The 13,980-nt window shown below is 34.1% G+C and overlaps 1 protein-coding gene and 1 long non-coding RNA gene across 8 annotated transcripts in view; one reads left to right on the top strand and one right to left on the bottom strand.

Annotated features, from left to right (window-relative positions):
* The window catches only part of Dsp1 (Dorsal switch protein 1), a 52,896-nt gene that overhangs the window by 24,215 nt on the left and 14,701 nt on the right, over positions 1-13,980 (bottom strand). The window lies entirely within an intron of this gene.
* LOC118683475 (uncharacterized) lies at positions 6,914-8,041 on the top strand. Its single transcript, XR_004979296.2, has 3 exons — positions 6,914-6,975; positions 7,685-7,782; positions 7,924-8,041. It is a non-coding gene; the product is annotated as an uncharacterized lncRNA (long non-coding RNA).

The raw sequence follows: 13,980 nt of genomic DNA, 5'->3' as shown, positions 1-13,980 counted from the left end.
AATTTCTGGCCAAACATGAAACGCGTGTAATTGCTCAGCTATCGTATTATTATTTGTATTAAATTAAGTAAATATGTTGTCAGTCCGGGTCAAATTTGATCAAGTATAATATAATTAATACCTTTTCCGCTTACAAAGCTCATTAAATTCTTCTATAAAAAAAGCGATATTAAACCTATTTGCTTGCAAAGTTGACCGTAAAAAATCACTTGGCTATTTCAAATTACCAGTTACATACATATCTACTTGAAATACTTTCCCATCTTCCAATTATGTTTATATTTTTTCAACCATTTTTAGCTAGTAATACCAGTTCTTTTCTACATTCCACAATAAATCCATTTTCTGTCATTATCGCGAAGAACAAAAGAAATCGTAACCTACAATCAAAGATTTTAGCCCCATAAACCAAAAGCGATGAGCGAACGAACGAACGATTTATGACATTTATATCAAATTTATATCAGTACTTTAATTATAAAACCATTATTTTCACATACATATACACAAACATACGACACGATATACGGGGAGTATATGCATGTGCCAAGAAACTTGCAACATTTTCTCAGCCAACCGTGTCTAAAGAAACGGCAGCAGCGGCAATCAGCCCACCAATCAAACCAGTCTTAAGGCAGCTGCACAAAGTTTTATTTCATGCACGAACTTCGTCTTCAGACACGGCCGCCGTCGTCGCTGCCACTCGATGCGTGTTGTAAAAAAAACAACAACTGACTTAAGTGGAAAAAAAAACCAGAAATAAATATCATGGTTATTTATTTCTACCACAATTTCGCTGCGAGCAACGAGTTGTTAGTATTTCTTCAACCGAGATTTCTTATTAAGACAAGCTGCGAGCCAGCCAGACCAGTTCTTAGTTCTTCTTGGCTGGTTATTGCCTCTGATTACGTTGTTGTTTGTGTAATTCTTACACTTGGTTAGCTTTTAGCATTTTTTGTTGCTTCTGTTTTGAAATTTATTTTTCTTACGTCCGCTTTGGCATTTGCTTCGCTTCGTTTTTAAATTGTATTATGACGATGACGACGGGCTATGGCCAAATCGCGTTACAAGCAAGCAAGCATTCTTCTTGCTTTTGTTTGTAGTCGGTACGTTTGTCAATATGAGTGCGGATACGTGTATATATTTTTACATCAATTTACCTTCTTCGAAAATTCTTTGAAACACCACTTTAACCAGAATTCGTGACGATTTACTTGTTCTGCCAGTTTCGCGTCACATACTACACCGCCCTAACCCCTCTCATATCATACCCCATAGAGGTATCATCATCATTCAGCGCGTTGTCCATTTTTATTACGTTTTCTCTCAGCTTTATCAGAATAGACGGCTTATGTTGGCCAATTCTCTGGGGTTCCAAACGTGTAAAACCTTTGACTGTTGCCACTGCTTGCCGGCTGACTAGCCTGCCACCATATTTCCCTACCTCTGCGCAATCGGATACCCCTGGCGTGTCGTGACTTTCCATCACCTGGTTGGTTGGTTAGTTACATGTTGTTTGCCTGCTTTTTGAGGTTATGTGTGAATACCTGTTTTTATAATGGCATATGTATGTACATATGCAGTTTTTGTTGTTATGTTACTTTTAATACACTTATTTTGTTTGTAAACGAGTTTCCTTTTCTTTTCTTATCTCTTCATGCAACAGTCCCTCCATGAGTCCTACAAAATCCTCTTCGTCGTTTATTTACTTTAGGTAGCGACTAAAAAAAACAACTCAGCTTGTCGAGGAAATGTCAATTCATCAACATTTCATTTGTACATTCGTTATTTTGTTTTTTCTTTGTTGTTTCCTTCACCTTTCTCTCAATTCAGCAGTTTTCTCACGTCTCTTAATAAGGCAGCCGGCACAGTCCGTCCACTAGCATAGTTAATCGTGTTAGTTTCGTCCTTTACGCAAATTAAATTTAATTACAGGGTAAACTTTAAAACTCATTTCACTTCCCGAAGGTTTGAAGGCTATTTAAGCCGCTTGTTTGCTTGTCAAACGAGTTTTTATTGTAATTTGACAGAATTGCAATGTCAGTGGAAAATAATTAGGGAAACATAGAGAAAATGTAAACAACAAATGATGGTAATTCAATAAAACGTATTAAGAGATCATATTTCAGAGTCTTCTCAAAGGACAGTAAATGAGATTATGTGGAACAAATTTATGACTTACATATAATGTACAAAGATATCCACGAAACGAACATTTCCACGGCGAAATATCTAAGGTCATTAAGTATTTTTGGTAAATGATGTTCAAAGTCTAATATTCTACAGGCAAAGGTATCTAATTTATCAGGTATATAATATTCTTAAATCTTACAGTTAAACTATAAATGAACACTTTTACTGTAATAAACGACGTTAGAATTTTAAACAATATTCGAAACTGAAGTACTGAACTATCGAATCATTGTCTAAATTTAACTTTTTTTGAATTTTATAAAAAAAAAATTTTAGTAAATTTAAAAGAGAAAAAATTCATACATTGAACTTGTATTCGGTAATCTATACTAAAGGTTCTCCATTGATTATCTCCTGCTTCAATGATGTAATGTTGACCTTGACAGAGAATCACTTGCCTTTTGAATGGAAACATAAAAGCTACAAAAAACGGCGTCGAAAAAAGTTAAGATCGTGAAGTCATTGAAAACTTGCCTCATACTATCCATCCACTTCTGTTAACATCGAAAAAGTTTAAGAAACAGTGCTTGAAAATCGTCGTGTTGGCACCAGAAAAATAGGATCTCAAAATTTTTCATAGATCGACTCATCGCATTTCGGTTAATGTTTTGGGTAAATGAAAGTCAACGCTAGACTCATATTAAAAGAACTGAATCTTTTGAAAAAACGAAGTCGAGTAAAGGTCGCAAAAGAAATACCTGACAAAGTAGCTGAAAACCCTACATTTATCGAATCGGTACTAATGACCAGACATGGGTTTATGAATATAACTTCGAAAATGTATAAGCCGAAACCAAAAAAACAAAATTCGCTTAATTCGTCATCCCAGCCGAGGCAAGTATATAGAAAGATTTGTATAAAAATATGTTAAAATATAGTTTTTTTCAGTCCGGTTCAAATCTGATCACATGGTAGATTGTTTGGATGGGCTATCGAAGGACAATGAACGGAAAAATATGTGTGAATTGTGGGGTTAGGTTAAGAAGACAAAGCAAATATTTAAATAACCACAGAACCAAAGTTTAATTAATCTTGAAACTTGTTACTTCGGGGATGAAATAAAAAATCGATATATTTAATTGCTTTAACTAATAATATTTTCATTTAGGGTACAACAATTTCTATTCAAATATATTTGTATCTATAAAAACTTTAATAGTCGTGTTAGCTGGCGCCATTGGCATGCTATGCAGGTGGGTATTAACATACCAATGGTTTGTACTTAGGTGTGTCTGACTTTTTAGATGCAATTGGCAACGTATCATCCTCATATACAATATAAACGCACACATATTTACATACATACATCAAACTGCGGCAGCTGCAAGGCAAGTGTTTAGTTTTTCACATTAGAGCGATGTCAAGTACAACAGAAAGGCAGCATGTAGCGACGGGCGGCCGGCCGGCAAAACAACATTCACCTGCAACCTTTAATGCGAAAACACACACGAGCACGCATGCTCACATACATACATATTTATGGTACACACAGAGACACAAACAAAAATTAATTGAAGAAAAATCTGCCTTTTTTGCTTCGCAACAGCTTGTAAGGCTCGACAATTGGTTAGCAGGTGGAACTGCCATGAACGCCATCACACCATTCTTCAGCGCATTTGCTGTTGTTGGTCTCTACTGTTCGCATTTTTCCTATTAGCAATCATCAATCGGTAAACAACGAGGCATACACTTCTAAAAGGAAGAAGAAGAGGTGAAAGAACCACTACACGAAGATAAGAACAGGTGAAAACTACAACAAAACTTTAGAATCTTACAAAAAAAAACATTAAAAACTTAACAGTAATAAACTGGCACTGCAGCGCTGACACTAAGTCATACACAGTGATTGCAACAACATATGTAGATGCAATACATAAGAACATATCTACATATGTGTGTACATACATACATATAGATGCATGCGCGCATATTAGTTTTGCCACCGAACAGTTTTTATTACCACTTCAGTTTACAGCTCAGTCAATGCTTTGCAAGTTAATGGCTACACTTTTTTTGTCGTACTCTAATCATGGTGGTTGTTGTTGCTGTTGCTGTTGTTATGCAGCGAGTTAGTTAACTTGGTCTCTAAGTCAGTTGGACAAATCGCCAGCAAATGGTTAACTGTTTGCCTGACCAACAAACAAAAAGACTAGGCAAGACAGCCACAACCACAACCACGACTGCCAGCCGGGCAGCCAGCTAGCTAACCAAGCATTGATGGCTCATGCGAACGCAAAGCGGCAACTTGCTCAACATATGGGTGCGCATGCGCATTACTTGGAAGACACTTTAACCGCCGCAACTGTTGGTTGTTAATTTTGTTGTTGTTGATGTATTTTTGTTTTTTTCATATTAATGCTGCTATTGCAACGCAATGTTGCTGCTGTTGAGGCAACAAAAAGTGAATGTGATTTTTTAACGCCTTTTAGTTTCAGTTTCGATTTCTATGCTTAGTTTCGCTTTTATTTTCCTCAGTCACACTTTCGGCCGCCAAGCCAGTCAGCCAGCCAGCAGGCCAGTTGGTAGTCATTCACTTCATAAGCTAATATTCAGTTGTTTGTAACGTTTGTATTGCTTTGCTTGCACTTATACAACTAACCGGACACTAGCACTCAATGAGCTATCAGCGAAACAAGTTGTCTTACAACAACAAATACAACAGAGAACAGTTAACTGGATTGGAGACTAGAGTTTGGGTGGCCACCTTGGGAAATTATGGCATATTTACAACAACAGCGCAGATAAATGAATGTTTTTGTTTGGCGCTATTACGCTTCGACATATTTAAAATGTACGTGCATGTATGTATGTATGTATGGTACAAGGCAATGTTATTTTTACACCCTCAACTGGGTATATTAAGTTTAACACGAAGTTTGGAACACCCAGAAGGATACGTCGCAGACCCTATAAAAAGGTATATATAAATGATCAGCATGATGAGCTGAGTCGATTCAGCCATGTCCGTCTGTATATCTGTGCGTTTATACGCGAACTCATCGAAAATTTTTGCACAAGTCCTTTTCTCACCAAGAAGCTCTTCATTTGAATTCTGCCGAGTTGTTGTTGTTGTAATAACGATTATCTAATCCCCGTTTGGGTGATAAATTCTAGATTCGTTGTCGTCGAGGTCATCTAACGGAAGGCCCAGGAAACGAGCTGTTTCGACGGGGTCGGACCATAGGGAGAGGGGTGTTAGATGAGTGGGGTTTGTTGGGCATGCAAAGAGGTGGTTAGTGTCATGCGGAGACTCATTGCATGCAGGACATGTGTTTGGTATGTCAGGGTCTATTCTGGATAGGTAGGAGTTTAACCTGCTACAGTATCCAGAACGAAGTTGCGCGAGGGTCACTCTAGATTCGCGAGGCAACTCGAGCTCTGTGTCTGCAATGGGTGGTGGTTTCTGCCGAGTTGACAGTCCTTGGTCGGATCAAAATCCGGGTCCGTTCTGGTTACGTTGCCCCGACTGTCGAGGCAACGGACATGGATGTATTATTGTCCAAGGCAACAGTGTAATCTGCGAAAAAATTGTTCAGATCGGACTGCTATAACAAATAGCTGTCATACAAACCGACCGGTCAAACTCAATTGTGAAAAGTATTATAGCTTCGGTTTTTTTTTTCGTTTTCAATTTCTTTTGATGAACTAATTTTTACACCTTTTGGTAGCGAGTTGTCTTTGAACTTTATTTCGTACGATAAATAGTATTTGGAAATTGTATTTAAATCACATGATCTTTAGTGTTATTTGACCTATCTCATAACCTCTAACTTGCGTTGCATGTGTAGGTGAGAACGTTAAAAAAAAACAATAACAACAAAAGCAACTGTATAATTTGTTTTCAAATACTGCGCATGGTCTCGATCAGATAAAATTAAGCAGTTAACCTTAAAAAAAATATAAAAAAATAAGCATTATTGCAAAAGAGAAAGGAAAATATGTAATATTGTTCACATGTATATGAGCAATATCGTACGTTATTTGAATGCGTTGACTCACCTAAGTAGGAGAGCAACAACAAAACAACGATTAATTAACGCAAACAGGTCTAGGTAATTAAATAATCTTGGAGTAAATAAGAACTAATTATTGGAATTTCAACAAGTACATACAAAAAGTATGTATTGTATGTATGTATATTTATGGTTTTTTCTTGTTAATTGAAGTTATTCGAAAATTTCAGATCTTAAAAAATGCAATATATGTCATTTTGACAACTAGACTATGGAATCAATATATTATATATCCAAAACTACAGTAATGGTGACCGAATAAACGAATTTGGGTTATTTAAGTTCTAATATTACAAGTTCTTTTAAGTCGGTGCTGCACATAGTAAATTTATTGCCTCATACGATATCCATGCAAGAAAAAATATTTAAAAAAAAAAACATATTGTAAAAATAAAAAGGGTGTGGAGTGCGCACATGTAAGCAAACAAATTTAAAAAAAATATGGAATGTAAAGTAAGAATTCAAAAACTCGTTAACTGATTAAAAAGCCATTAAAAATTCAACACGCATATTTTAAAAGAAGAAATATACATTTACAATACAAACACACCCGACTTGTACGCAAATTTCGAAAAAAAAAATTTAATATTGAAAAAATTATTACAAAAAAAACACAAAAAAAAAAAATTATTTAAAAAATCGTCACGCGTAAATGTCGATAATAAAAAGCAATATAAATTCCTAAGCTGATTTCTATTTTATTTATCTTTTTGCCGTACTTTTTTCGGTTTTTGGTAATTGCTAGCGCGCGTACTTCGAATCTACATATGTAATAGCATTTCTTTGCAATAATACTTTAACTTGACAAGCTTTTTTTCTATTGTTGTTGTAAATTGTACTTTAGCCGACTATTTGGTTAGCGGGCTGTAGCGCAGTTGCTGGGTGGTTTGGCTTGGTTGAGTTGCCGCCACTAATGGTCAACGAACTTCTTTCGAACGCTCGGTTTGGCGCAAAAACCACAAATATTATCAGTGGTTGAAACCCAAAATAAAGAGCACCCACTTGAGCGCCATCATAAGCAAATATAGTACAAAAAAAAAACAAATATTTGCCTACATTTGCTACTATTTTCTTTTTTAACCTATAAAAATAATGTTAAAAAATAATAAAGGTGTTGGCTGGTGTTGGTGTTGTTGTTGAACGGAGTTTCGAATAAGGCGGCAAGACGAACAACAGCGAGGAGGATAAGGTTGATGGCTTGCTTTCCGCTCGACTGGGCTCGGTGCACAGCGCATTCGTCGTCAGCCAAATAGCACTCCAAGCGGCCAAATACCGACAGAGCGAGGCAAATAAGCCAACAAGCAGCTGCTTTGCTCGTCGGAACTAAACGTGGCTTAATTTAAGCGCTTCATGCGGCACTGCCTTTTATTGTAGTATTGCAAACTTTGTTTTTTCAAAAGACTTCACACACTATGCTTTCTGTATCATTATTCTTATTTCATATATACGTTTTTTATTTTGCGAATGGGCTTTTGTAGTCAAGCGTTTCGGAAATCAACAACGTGAAGCAACAAATGAGTTACCGTACATCGGCGGAAAATATTGTGTAAATGTGTGTGTCAATGCAAGGATATGTGTAAGTTTTTGTTCAATTTATGCATTCGTATGTTAGAAAAAATGATATTTTAATTACGTAGCCATTGGTATAGTTGAAAATACTATTTAAATACAAATATTTTCTTGCATTAAACACAATTTGTACTAAACATGTTTTCAGGTCCATCAAGTCTCAAGAAAATAAGCAACCAATGATTTGCCATTCTCTGGTGAACAACAGATCCTTCATTAAGGATCGACACACATATGTGTTTTGTGAAATCTTTTCTATAGAAGCGATAATGCGGGAATATTTCTTATATACCACTGTTTACATTTGAATATTTATCACAGAATGAAAATAAAGTATATAAGCAAATTTAAATTTATTATAAAATTTTTTTTTGGAACCACAAACTGTTGATTCATTAATAACTTTCACTTTGGCATAAATGAATTTCACCAGAAATGTAGTAATTTTTTCAGTCTTTTATTGTCATTTAGCATTCTAGCCCCTTTTTATGGCTACCAATATTTGTAAATGTGTCATCACATGTGAATATGGATATACAGTTGCGGTTAATGCCCGCTTTGCAAAAGGCCCAACCAAACCGGTAATTCAGTTATACACTTATGAGCAGTATACATATAAAACATTAATGCGGATCAATTTTCTAAACAAATAAATATTTATAAATAAACTTAAACATAAATTTTCTCTAACAACATTTTTTCAAAACCATGCTTTTTAAAAACAGATTTTTTTGTTAATTTAATGAATATGTGAACAACACATTTTTTTTAATTTATGTACCATCAAATTTGACACGGACTAGTCCAATCCCGGACTGGTTGGATTCGTTTTTTTTTTCTAGTTTGGTACAACCTTTATTATGTTCGTGTGAGTTTTGATTTACAATGGAATGGGAATAGAAATGGAAAAAAAATCCATTTTTTTTTTTAATTTTGGGATTAGAATGCAACCACGGTTACGAAATTGTTGAAAATGTTGCCGAACACAAGTATTTGAGTGTCACGAAGCATTCAGACAAAGTCGTGAAGTCATCGAAAACTTGACTCATGCGAGTCGTCCATCCAACTCTGTTAACGACGATAACGTCAAAAAGGTTAAAGAAACAGTGCTTAAAAATAGTCGTATTTGCATTAGAGAGAAAGCAGAGGATCTTCACAGCTCTAGTGAATCGTGTCAACTGAAACTAATAACAAGACTTATACTAAAAGACGTGAATATTTTACAAAAACGACGTCGAGTAAAGGTCGCAAAAGAGGTGCTTGACAACGTAACTAGAATGGCGCTCCAAAAATGTGCCGAAACCGGAAAAACCAAATTTACTGAAGGTACTGAGAGACCATCCCAACTGAAACTAATAAAAAGTATGTATATAAAAAATTGGATGATGTAAGCATCTTTTGAAGGCAACCATAAATATTTGTATTAAAATAGGTGAAAATGTAGTGTTTGTTTGTTAGTCCGCGTCAAATTTCATCAGATGATATGTGGATCCTCCAACTGTGAAACATCTCGCTTTAATTTCGAATAAAGGTGAAATATACAAATATTTACGAAGTTTCTGTCTAAAAATTAAACCGATATTTATGTGTGTAGTAAATTGGCTCGAATATCTCTCAACAACAAATTAGTCTTCTACATTCCGAAAAACTCAACCCATCCTAATGTACATACTTATGTACGTGTACAAATTTACACGTGCATGACAATCAATGAGGGGAGCTGCCAGTATATCTGGTATTTAATTAGCACAGCGAAACTGGGACGCTATTAAATCCGAACAAAAATAATAACAACAATGCAAATCTTATACGAATGTGTACTGCCGTTGTGTCTCATAAAGGAAAACGTAAGTAAATATTTGTAGAGAGCACTGAAGAAAAAGTGTAAATAATATGTACCAATCTGAAAATGTAATTGATCATTCTTTAAATAAGAAATATTTGGCTTTTTGTCGATAAATATTAGGAAACAACAAATAACGAATAAAAACGGATTTCAAACTGTATCAAAGTGGTTAACATCAACATTTTCATTCGATTTAAACGAATAAAAAATTAGTAGCAAATTTCTTATAATTCGTATAATCATTAATAAAAAAGCTTTAAATACTCAGAAATAAGTAGTTTTTGATAAAACTTTTTCTACACAACGACTAGAAAAATAAACAATTAATTTGCGTGTGTATTTTGTGTGTAACATAACCACACTAACGAATTCAATTGCTCAGTAAGCACGTGGTTATCAACAAAATATGGACTAAAGCAATCGCTCTACTTTAAATTCCCTATCAATTAAATTGCTCTTACTGAGCAAGAGAATTTACATGAGCACTTCTATAGTAGGTATGAGACTAATAAGAGAGCGAAATGTGTGTTGACAGAGCTGTCAAACTCGATTAATCCCACAGCAAATTTATCAATAAATAATACTAATTGATACTCGATACTCGTGTGTAGAGCTTAAAACACTAACCAAACGCTGATAACGCCGAAAATTACGATAACAATGAACAGAGATTTGAGACATTTGCGAAATAAAAAGCATACGCAATTCTTAGATATATTATATTTGTCAGGCAGTGATCGAATAAGAATAAGATTTTTGATAATAATTTTGAATTTTAAGGCACTCTGAAGTATAATTTTTTTTCGAAAAAACTACTTTTTTTTGGAAAACCGCCATTTTGTCAAAAATCAAAATTTTGACTAGATCCTCGATCATTACTAGTATTTATCTCTAGCAATAATAAAAAATTTTTGGATTATTGGATTTAAGACAACTTTAAGCAGAAAGATCTTCCTCACTGCCAGACACATTTTTTTTTAGCTGCTCCTGGTAATCGGAACAAGGAAATCCACAATTCTTCCAAATGAATTGCCGCTTATTAAATTACATTAAATTCTATAAATGCACATTTTTTTACTTATAAAATAATATGCCTAAAAAACACAAAAAAAAAGCTCTTTTTTTTTTGACTTACTAGTGGGTATAACACCTTTAATTAAAATTTAATATAAATAATATAATTTATATTGAAAAATGTATCAAATAATTTATTAATAGGTAATAAAACTATTTTAAGATGAACACAGACTCTTACATATAATCCCAAATATTTATGACAAATCTAAATAGTAAATGCGAGAGTATAACCTTACAGGAAGCAAAAAAATATACTTACGTACATATTCATAGGATGTATGGTATGTATCTACCCACAAAATAGCACGAAAAAATTCGGTCAAGGATTCTTTGTTTTTATGTTTGTTTATCGGCAGCTTTGAGAAGCATGCAACAGCTTTCATTCTTGTTTTTTTTTTTGAGAAAAAAAATTTCTGTGCATACTTTTATTATTGCGTCTACCAAATGTCTGGCGCAAAGGCCCCTACATACTTACTCGTACATACCAACACAGATAGTGCACAAACAGGGAAACAAAGCTCTGATAGAACTTGGGTGTAGCAAAGAGAGTTGCATGACTAAATATCATATTTAATACAACACAGAATTATGTGCCACACAACACCAAAGGAATGCAAAGAAATTAAAATAAAATACAAAAAAAAATGTTCAAGTATGTAGATGAAAATTGAAAAAAGGTCAAAATCTCTAAGACGATTTTATGATATAAATGTAATATAAAATAAGTATGAGCAACTTAAGGTGGGATTTTAGAAACTTATTTTATATTTACATTCTTGATGCTAAAATATATTTATTCTTAAAATTTCTTATACATACAACTGCACTTATGTACATACATACATAGGTGTATTAGAAGCAATTCGCACATGTCATAAAGCAACAGCTGCTATTTTATTTGCTATAGATATTTTGTTGTTGTTTACACACAAATTTACATATTTCTTGTACGAATGGGGTGACAAACAGAAAGGTAAATGCGCGCGAAAAAAATATACCTATAAAATAAAAATGTTGTACTGTATGAATTACGGGCAGAAAAAATGTCAACCACGAAGACAAAAAAGAAAAATATCTAAAATATGCAAACTAGGTCGTTCATTGCCTTTTTGGTAGACAGTAACTAGGAGAGTTATACATGGAATATATCTATATATGCTGCATGTGTCTATCTATATATTTGTGTAACATTTATGTAAATTTGAATGTTTTAATTTTAATTGGGCATCTGGTTTTAAAATTAGAACTTAACGGCGTAAACATTCCCTCTGGTGGCAATAACCTTCTTGGTATTTGGTTATACTAGCGTCAGTTGACATCGAGGAATTTATATATTATAACAACTTAAGTCGAGTTAAGTCAAAAGCGGCTTAAGGCCATATACTGGTTCATCTTCTTGCAAGGCACATTGTAATCTAATTCGTTTTCAAATTCCATGTTTTTAGAAAAAGTTATCACGGTTTATTTTTCAACTTCAATACTTTTTGTTTAAAAATGGTTTCGAGATTTCCATAAATTAAATACACATAAGTGCTTATGATAAAATTGAAATCATCAAGTATGTGAAATATGTCGCTTTACGGAACATCTTAATTATACTTAGAAGGATCAGCTAAATTTTCGTTCGACAATAATGGTATTTTAAATCAACATAAGTTTGTTTTCTTGCGTGTTTATTTCATCTCTTATTCTACTTAAGCTGTTCAGTTGCTGAACAACTGGCAAATTGTTTAGAATATTTCCTTGTTACAATGGAAAGTGTAAATTTACTGAGCCTATTAGAAAAAGTATTGCTATACTTAGCGATAGTCAGGCGGCACTACTCGTAAAAGCGATCTCTGCCTATGAGGTCAGATCGCTTCTAGTGCAGGAGTGTATAGAAGGGCTGAACAGCCTATCAGACCACAACCGAATGCACCTTATTTGGGAGCCTGGCCACAGGGGTATAGCTGGGAACGAACTGGCTGACGAGTTGGCTCGCTCTGCAGCCTCCACAAAAAAGGTTGCCTATTAGACATAAGTTGATTTTACTAGTGTACAGTACAGTAAAAGATGTGCAAATAGAATAACATACGAGGAACAGCTATTTATTCACACGCAGTACTGAGGACAAGGTTTCTATAACTTACGTAAGGCATATGTTACTGGCTTAATTGAAATTCAAGAAAAGATTACTATAAAAAAATTGTAAAAGACGAAAAAATATCGATAACCACATTTCTACTATCATCAGCGGTTGGTAGTAAAAATATTTCAGATGCACGTTATCCGGAACCGAAGAGAGTTCATAAAAACGCTTGTAAAGTTAAAACTTGAAAGATGTGGTGTCAGTGGAGATTTGCGTGAAAAACAAAAATGCGCTAGAAAACTAAAGCGAGAGAACATCAAATTTTATATTTCATCTAAAATTTTCAATCTTATGGGTTGCACTATACTCGTCGTGATACTTGTAAGCGTTATTTTCCGAGTGATTTGTCTGTAACTGAATTGCATCGCCACTAAAGAGATGAATACGACCATACCATGTCGCTTTCAGAATTTGCTAACTCTTTAGTACACTCGATTTGAAATTTAAAAATCGAAAATTGACACTTGCCGCAGATGTAATTTGCTTCAATGATACTAAACTAAAAGTGTTTGGTTTCAATCTGCAACAGTGCCTTCCTACGCCTTTGTTTATACGTACATAGAGTGAGTGCTAGTGACCATGCGGCGATAGAGAAAAAAAACAAATTTTCAATAAAAATCCATCATCCCCGTGGTTGTTACCAATTTATAACACAGTTGGAATAAAGAAAACCTTTTTGGTTAACGAAAAGTGGCAATCACATATATTAGATTTCGCAGTCACATCGAAAAATGTATTTACTTGGAGAAAAGTGGATACATCGTTATTATTCAGTTGACATGACATTAAATAGTTCCGCTTTCAAATGCATTAATATAACAAAGCGAGGAATCAATAATGTTAAAATAAAAGATTTAAGGGGCGACCTGTTTTTTAGAGAATTTTTTCCTACGACCAGTAAATAGTTTGAGCTTTAAATGTATCATAATTTATTGACATATAATATATTTCGACAGTGTAAACATAAATGTTCAGCTAAAAATATTGTGTAGTTAGTGTTCTGAACAACCCCGCCTCGAACAAAAATTCTCCACGATTCCGGCTGATTGGCTTATACGAATCAAAAAAAATTAGCGACATTTTAATTTGTAAGCCTAAACGCATGGAATGAACTATTATCAAATGAATATACATAAAATTGTATTTTTATATAT

This window comes from Bactrocera oleae, chromosome 5 (assembly GCF_042242935.1).
Source record: "Bactrocera oleae isolate idBacOlea1 chromosome 5, idBacOlea1, whole genome shotgun sequence".
In the NCBI taxonomy this organism is placed as follows: domain Eukaryota; kingdom Metazoa; phylum Arthropoda; class Insecta; order Diptera; family Tephritidae; genus Bactrocera; species Bactrocera oleae.
Note: the sequence above shows the minus strand (reverse complement) of the source record. Positions and strands in the feature narration are given on the sequence as shown.